Genomic DNA, 8,531 nt, shown 5'->3' on the forward strand with positions numbered 1-8,531 from the left:
CTCCTCTCTACTCTATGCTAGTCAAACCATTCCTGAAATGCTGTGTTCAGGCTTAGGCACCACTTTCTTCAAGAGGAGTTTTGAGATCAGATGTGATTCTTTACCATTATGGGCATCATTTCTGAATCATCTGCATGTGGACCATTGATTTCTTAGAGCTAAGATTGCAATTAGTACCAGATTAAAAAACAATCTTATTATATGAAAGAAGGAAACTCAAATACGACCCATTTTTAAAAAGCTATTAGGCTTTCTCCTTCCTAAATGGCTAAGACTGTGAACATCAGCACGAATTGTCACTATCTTCTTGGGAAGTATAAATGTTTACATTGAAAAGTGAACCATTTACATGGAAAAAAGATTTCTATGTAAATCACTTTAGCACTGAGCAGACCAAAATGCCTAAAACCAAACTCATGTAGCCAACACCTACTCAACTTCCCAAGGAGAGTGATACCAGAGCCCAGTGCAACAACACTTCAGAATAGAAACATGTTGTAACGTCTTAGGGAGGAGGAAGAAGGCTGAAAGATTAAGTGTAGCATCACTTCATAAAATGGCCAAAGGGTGGTTGGGAGAAACAAGTTTACAGAAAGCTTTTTAGGTGACCCGACTAAGTATACTCATCCTGAGGGCATCGAAGGATAAAGCCAAGAGGAGTATAAAAACAGTCAAGAAGCGGAGCCTCTGGAACCTGTTTGTCCTCTTGTTACCATCAAGGACAGGGTCGCTACTGAATCTGGTGTCTTAGGTACTGGTCCTGAATGAGTGTCATTGGGAAGGAGAAGTGGTGCAAAAGAAAACAGGAAATAAAGTGGGGAAGGGTGGCTAGACTCATCCAGACATACACAAAGTTCAGTTGTGCTAGAGGACACGAAATGAGATTGTTTCTCAAGGCATTTGAGAAGGTAAGAGAACAAAGGCTTGGAAACCTTCTTGACCCTTACAAAAAATAAAAATAAAATAATAATAATAATTATTAATAGCACATAAACTATTATATAACTAGTGATCCATATGTCTACTTTCCATCTTTAGAATTTTTTAAGGGAATAAAACTTTCAGAGCCTCTTCTCTCTGTAGTGAGGGCATTGTGACAAAACGTTTGAGAGGGGAAAGATGGGCTTTCTCTAATGACATTCTATAGGCCCACAACTGATTACAAGGTCTAGGGAACACAAGACCCCACCATATGTGGGTTTTTGCTGATTTTAGACTTTTGATTCAATAGTATCTCAAAGGCATATGTGTGACAGGAGAACAGTTTGTTCAACAATGCCCTGATAATTGCATATATATATATATATATATATTATATATATATACATATATATACACACACACACACACACACACACACACACATATATATACACACATAAGCTTGCCAAAAGTGAGCATCACTTTCCTGGAGGCTATCCATTGCAGTATCTAGAGAGAACCTTCCAACTTTATGGTGATCGATTGCTTGGAGCCCTGCAATGTCTCAGAGCTTCCTGGATGGGGTCTGTAACCACTCAAAAGAATTCAACCTATTTACACAGGAAACCCCAAGTGGATGAAGAATACCTGTTGTAGAGATTGTGAGAGGCAGGTGATCAGACACCTACAGGAGCTGGCCCATCAGGACACCCACTTTGGACAGATCTAGCTAATGGCCAGTGGACTGGGCCAGAGTGGGAGAGGAGGAAGAGAGCAGAAGGGATTTCCCTCAGGAAACATTACAGTCCACTTATGGACCCTAAACTTCTCCTTGAAACAAGGACCAACCTCTTTAACAGCAATAATCTTCTGTTGATGGGGTAGGACTGCATGTGAGTCACTTAAAATGTCTCAGAAGAACCAAAGTTGAGGATCTCCTAAGAGGATGGAATTGTGCCTAATGATCATGAGCTGGCTCTAACAGATTCTGTAGACACAGCATAAAGCTTATTATCAGGGAGATGAATGTCTGGGGAAGAAGATGGCCTCATCATTCGGGGAGAGAAGGTGCTCCTGCTGGACAGCCCTTGGACTTCATTGGTAACCATGGATTTTGAAAGGACTGAGAGAACTGTTCTCCAGAGGAGAGAAGAGGATCATATAGGGAACCATCCCCTGACCCCAAACCTGACAGGGGTATGTGTGTGTGTGTGTGTGTGTGTGTGTGTGTGTGTGTGTGTGTGTGTGAGCAACAAATCACGGAGGGGGGAGGGGAAGAAGAATTCAGATCTCCCCCTAGTAGCCAATCACAGGGCTCATTCCCAACACAACCCATTTCCCCTTTAGCTCCCATCATTCCAGTCTTTAGGCACCTCAGTATACTTCCAGACAGCCTCCCCTAGAGCTGGGGCTTGGTCTCTCAGAGCAGCAGGAGCAGCTGCATAGACTTCTAACCCTCTGCATTCCTGTCACCTGTCTAGCAGATCATCCTGTGGCTGATGCAGGTGCCCTTTGGAGGATGGGCTCTGTGCACACAGAAGAACCCCATGCCTTTGTATTTGGGATGAGAGGAGGAGCAGGCATTTCAGAGCTCATGGTATAATCTTTTCCCCTTCGGAAATCACCTCCAGTTTATTTGATCTGTCTTGTTTGTACTTAGATCAAATGAGATAATATTTGTAAAGTGTCTGATACCTAGTAAGTGCTTAATAAAAGAAGGTTGGGCCTGGGGAGGAAGACCTGAGTTCAAATCTGACCTTACATCCTTCTCACTGTGTGATGCTGGCCAAGTCACTTAACCTCTGTCTGCCTCAGTCTCTTCATCTGTAAAGTGGGGATAATAACAGCCCCTCCCTCCAGGCAGTGTGTGAGTCTCAAACATTTGTAAAGCTTCCACACAAAATCTGATACTTAGCAGGGGCTTAATAAATGCTTGTTCCCTTCTCTTCTGCTTGTTACATGCTTCTTTAGACTGTGAGCTCCTCAAGAACTTAGCACAATGTCAGCAAACAGTAAGAGCTTAACCATTGCTTGGGCTTCTCACGCTCCCACATTCTTCTAATCACCCAGGCTTGCAAACCAGGACTCCTTGCAAACTTGCAGATTCATCCTGGACTCCTCCCTCTCCTCCCCACCCCACATCCTAGTTGTTGCCAAGGCCCATCAAGCTCACCTCTGAGGCATCTCTCAAATACGCCCTCTTCTCTTCTCTGTCTCTGCTCCCAGACTGGGGCTGGCCCTCCTCCCCTCACACCTGGACTGTTTCAGTGGCTGCTAGGGGCACTGCTGCCTCAGCTTTCCCCCACTTTAGTCTGTCCGCCATCAGCCACCAAAGCCGAGGTCTCACCGTATCGTTCTCTGCCTCAATAAACCAGTGGCTCCCAATTGCCTCCAATGTAAAATGGCATTTTATCTTTATGCCAGCCTTTTAAAACGTCTACTTCTGTGCATGTCTTAGAACGCCTGTCATAATTCACATGGTAATCCAGAGAGATAAGTGCAAAATAAGTAGATTTGTGTTGCACGATCAAGCACCGTAGTTGGAGCTGCTGGTCCAGTTGGTGGCTCTTGTCATGGTGGGTGGGTTTACTCTAGTCCCTCCCTCCCTCCACAAGCATTTATTAAGCACCTCTTGTGAGCTGGGCCCTGGGGATGTGAAAATAAAGTGAACTGGGCTCGGCCTTTGAGGCCTTTCTGTTTTCCTAGGGGTGTAAAACATGGTTGGGATATGGCAGCCAAAGAAAGGAGGTTGTGCTCCAGGGTTGAGAGGACAGCCAGACCACCAGGGACTGCCCTCTCCTTTTCAGGAGCAGTGAGGCCGATGGCAAGGCAATTCCTGGTGTTCGAGTGGACAGAGGCAACGTTGAGTAGTCCTCTCTCCCTAGCCCCGCCTCTTGGAATCCCAAGGTCCTGTCAATCACAGCTTGGCCCAAAGGCTTTACCATCTCCTTTACCAGGTAGCTTCTGACCGTTCCCTGCCCGCTGGCTAGTACAACCCACCCTCAACCCCAATTACTAGTTTTTGCTTGCTCTGCCTGTATTTTGTAGTTATTTGTATGGGCCTGTATGGTTGTTCTCACCCCTATCCCCTCCAGATCTTGATGAAATGAGGCCAAGGGCAAAGAGCTGGGTCAGACCAACTCTAACCAGCTCCAAGGGGAAGGGAAGAAGACAGTGTGGAGCAACACAGATCTCTACTAGAGGTTTGGAGGACAGGGCATCGAGGAGGCCCCTGGGTCAGACATAAGCCAGCCTCATTTGTCTTATCTAGGCTGCGTACCAAGTTGACAGAAATCTCTTGGTGCAGGGACTTGGGGACAGACATAAATCACTCATTCCTGCAGGCTGAGCTTTACATAACCACATGAAATACAACCATATGTGCTGGATGAACACACAAAAAAGGGGCAGGGGTGGCTTTCCCCAAGCTCACCGTGCCACCCAAGGCCCCGATGCCACCTTTATGGATTTTCTGAAAAGCTCCTCTTGCCCAGGACCCAAACAGCGGACCATGACTCTACTTTAATTGTGACTTCTCCTTCCATCATGGCGATGGGCCAGATGGGACAGGAAATCAGTTCTGAAATTTCACTCATGTAACTTACATTTTTAAGATTCTCCCTTGAAGTTCAATCTCTGGACCTCAGTCCAAAAGGGGCAGGCTGGAGACAAACCTCCTGGCCTCACATTGTTCAAAGGTAGATGTGTGTGTGTGTATGTATGTGTGTGTGTGTGTGTGTGTGTGTGTATCCACTGGAGCCCTACTATTAAAGATAAGGGCTACATTTGCCCTCCCCATTGACAAGGGAAGTGAAAAATAAATCTACACCTTCCTCTCAAGTGCAAATTGTATCTCTATGTGTCTATCGAGTCTGAGGAAAAAATGAATTGACAATCTGTTTACAAAGAAGTAGGGGCAGGAGGGGCTGAGTGAATGAGCCTTCCTGTTCTGTTTGTTTTTCTTTTTCTTTTTAGGGAGAAAGTAAATCAAACCCACACCCAGACTTTATTTTACAGCTGACATTTCGCTCACCATAACTGCTATACAGTTCCCCACCAACCACCATTCCTACCCTGTCTGAGCCTGGAAGTCACTGGCCAGTACAAGATGCTGTCGTTTATCACCCCCAAAGCCTCTTACCCATCAAGGAAATAATGATGGACAGATCACCAGCAGCACCGAAGCTCCCTGTAGCTCTAAGCTGGACATCCCTGGGAGTTTCTCCCATACCCAGAGCCCGGCTCTCATTGCTCAGATCCTGGCTTTGCCCTGGGCAGAAACTCTGAACAAAATCTCCTCGGGCAGCCGGAGGGAGTTAGAGCCCAAGCCCAGACTGCTGAGTTTCTGTCCCTGGCAGGAACTCGTGTCTGCTAAATTCAGACTGATGCTTTGTGAGAGGGCCCTCTACAAGCAGGCCCCAGATTGCTTGGAAAGTATTTCCTGCCAGGGAGGGAGGGAGGAAGGGAGGGAGAGGGAGAGGGAGAGAGAGAGAGAGAGAGAGAAGAGAGAGAGAGAGAGAGAGAGAGAGCATGATGGAAAGAGAGAGGGAGAAGGGGAGAGAGAGAGTGAGAAAGAATGAAGACAGAGAGGAAGAGAGACTGCATGACAGAAGGAGAGAAGGGGAGAGAGGCAGGGCGAGACCTCAAGATGGAAAAGAGAAAAAGAATGAAGGAGGAGGAAAGCAAGGCTAGGAGGGCCAGCCAACAAGAAACGAACCAGGCTGGGCATTTGGAGAATTTTCCCTCTGAACTCAAAGCCCAGCACTAATCTGTCAAGACTAGAAAACGTTCTCTGCAGCTCTGGCCTTCCCAGATATTTTCCATCCTAAGCTGCTTACAGTAAGGCCATTCTCACTGCCCTAAACAGAGGCCCCCCGTTCTCCGACCTCTCCCAACATTCTTTTTCTCTTTGGGACTCCACAGGGAATCCTGGAAGGCAATGGAGGAGTGTGGGCCTTTTCCAACACCAATTCTCAAGCAAATCCTCTCCTATCTGTAGACACAGTACCCCTCCCGGGCCCCAATGCCCCCAGACCATGAGACTGCCTCCTAGCAGGACAAAAGGAGCTGGAAGCCCAGCTCAGCCTTACCTTGGGTGGGGGGCCACTGGAGTCGCACCCAGCCATCTGCGGAAAAGGAGATGTCCCCATCATCCTGAGCCTAGGTGGCTTTTATTGACAGATGAAGCCCTGCCGACTAGAGTCTCTGGGGCTTCAGGGAGGGCCTGGTCCAATTCCTGCCCCAGCAGCAGCCCCTGGCAGTGCCCAGAGCCCCTTTTGGGGACGGGCTCGTCTATCTCTCTCCTCCGGCTTGCTTGTGCCTCCTCCGAATGACTTCCTCTGAAGGAAGGAGCGGCTCCGGGCTGGGAGCGTGGACTTTCATTTGGTTTTGATTAAAACCAGACAGCCTGCTCGGGAGAAGTCAGCTCTGGACTAACCTCATGGAAACTGCTGGGGTGGCTTCAATTAAGGAGCCAATTAATAATGGACAGGAGCTGGTACTGCAATGAACAAATGGGCCCAGATACAGAAGGAGAGCAAGGTCAAGGCATTGCAGGAAGGAAAAATAAAAAGGAGGGGAGAGAGAGAGAGAGAGAGAGAGAGAGAGAGAGAGAGAGAGAATTAGGCAAAGCCTCATTCCTTTCTGAACCAAAACTGTCCTTGGGGGAAGGGGAAGGAACACATACCGAGCAGCCCAAGGGACCTCCAAGATGTGGGAAGGCAAAGGGAGGTTATTTTGTTACAGGAAAGAAGCGGCAGGCTTGCTTGGATCCAAGGAACTTGCCTCTGCCTCCAGGGGGCCAAGAACGGTCCCACTCATTTTTATTGGTCCTATAGGAGTTAGCAACTTTTTTTTCCTTTTCCCAGAGACTGGTAGGATGCATGCAAGCCTGGGGTCAAGGGGCAGCTTGTGGTTTTTTGGGCAGCTTCTCAAAATGAGAGGGACTGAGATGATGACAAATTTTGCTGAGATAACCAGGCCAGATAGAAAAAATTAGGGTCTGTTTTTTTTTAATGGCAGCATTCACACTCAGTTCCCTGCCGAACTCTTCTGAATGTTTTCTAGGCCCATAGAAATGGAAGAAACCACAGGCATCCAGTCTATCACATACCTGGGCCAGAATTCCTTCTACAACATAGTCCAAAATCATTGGTTCTCCTCGCTTAGCCTGAGGACATCTAGGGTTCTCATGGAGAGCTCACTACATTCTATATATCCCATTACACTCTCCAGTAGTTTTGTGTATAAATAAGTCCTTCATCTTCAATCAATAGTTGCTTCTCTGCACCAGCTGCATCATTCTCTACCTTTTTTCTTCTGAGACCAAATCCTTGGAAATCAGCCCTTAAGTTTTGGAAGACAGTTACCTGTCCTCTCCTCCATGTTCACAAACCAGGCAGCAGCATAGGTCTGGGTTTCTGGTCACCTCACATTCCTGATTGCTCTCCTCAACACCACCTACCTTGTTGAGGTCCATTCTGACAAGAGGCTGTCCAAACAGGAACTGGCCCAGATGTGGTCTGTGCACAGAATACTGGAGTAAGATTCCGGCTTTCCTTGTTCTGAACCCACTACCTTCCTTAGTGTAATCTAGTATCATGTTATGTGGTTTTTTTTTGGGGGGGCTACCATATCACATTATAGAATCCTATTGAGTTGGCAACCCAATAAAATCCAAGATCTTTTTCTTAAAACTGAAACTCTCTTCTAGCCACACCCATTAATTCAATTAACAAACATTAAATACCTACTATGTGCAAAGGACCATGTTTAGTGCTTGAGGTTAGAAGATTAAAGATCACAAAGTCCCTACCCTCAAAGGCCATACTTCCCACTGGCATTTATATTTGTGTGTTTAATTGTTTTGAACTTAATTCTGAAATCTCATATTTATCCTTATTATATCTCATAATAATATTTGCCCCACTGGTATAGCCCATTAAAACCTTTTTCGATCCTGTCTCTTACATCCGATATGTTAACCATCCCTCCCAGTTGTGAATCAATTGCAAATCTGATGAATATACCTTTTATAGCTTTATCCAAGCTACTAATAAAAATGTGGAGCAGGACAGGGTCAAGAGCAGAATCCTAGGACATTCTACCAGAGACCTCCTACCACAATGACATTGAATCATTAACAATTACTCTTTGACTCTGGACACATTCCACTAGTTTTGAATCCATTCTGTGGTATTATCATTTAAGCCATATCTTTCTATCTTCTCCAAAAGAATGGTATGAGATATTTTATCAAAAGCTTGGCTAAATCTAGGTAGACTATGTCTATAACATTTCTCTCAGCTCCTAGTTTAATAATCCTCTACAAAAAAGGAGATGAAATTAGTCTGACATGACCATTGTTTGATGAAGACAGGCTACCTCTTTGTAATCACTGTTTCCCTTTCTAGATGTTCACCAACCGTCCCTTTAATGATGAGTCCTAGAATGATAGCCCATATCTAAGTCAACCTTGTTGGTCTATAGTTTGCAGACTCAGGTCTTTCCACATTTTTGAAAATAAGGCCATTTGCACATCTTTAATCTTGGGGTATGTTTTCCATGGTCTTTCAAATGGGACAGAGAGTAGCATAGCAATCACACATTCC

The 8,531-nt window shown here is 45.8% G+C and overlaps 1 protein-coding gene across 2 annotated transcripts in view; it reads right to left on the minus strand.

Annotated features, from left to right (window-relative positions):
- DLC1 (DLC1 Rho GTPase activating protein) overlaps window positions 1–6,642 on the minus strand; it is a 212,951-nt gene extending 206,309 nt beyond the window's left edge. For both annotated transcript variants that reach the window (XM_020979611.2, XM_020979610.2), the window contains exon 1: window positions 6,012–6,642. The gene's annotated coding sequence lies outside the window, so the exon portion shown is untranslated. The remainder of the gene's footprint in view (window positions 1–6,011) is intronic.
- Window positions 6,643–8,531: the final 1,889 nt, after the last annotated feature.

Source organism: Phascolarctos cinereus, unplaced genomic scaffold (assembly GCF_003287225.1).
Source record: "Phascolarctos cinereus isolate Bilbo 61053 unplaced genomic scaffold, phaCin_HiC Scaffold_9;HRSCAF=440, whole genome shotgun sequence".
NCBI lineage: Eukaryota > Metazoa > Chordata > Mammalia > Diprotodontia > Phascolarctidae > Phascolarctos > Phascolarctos cinereus.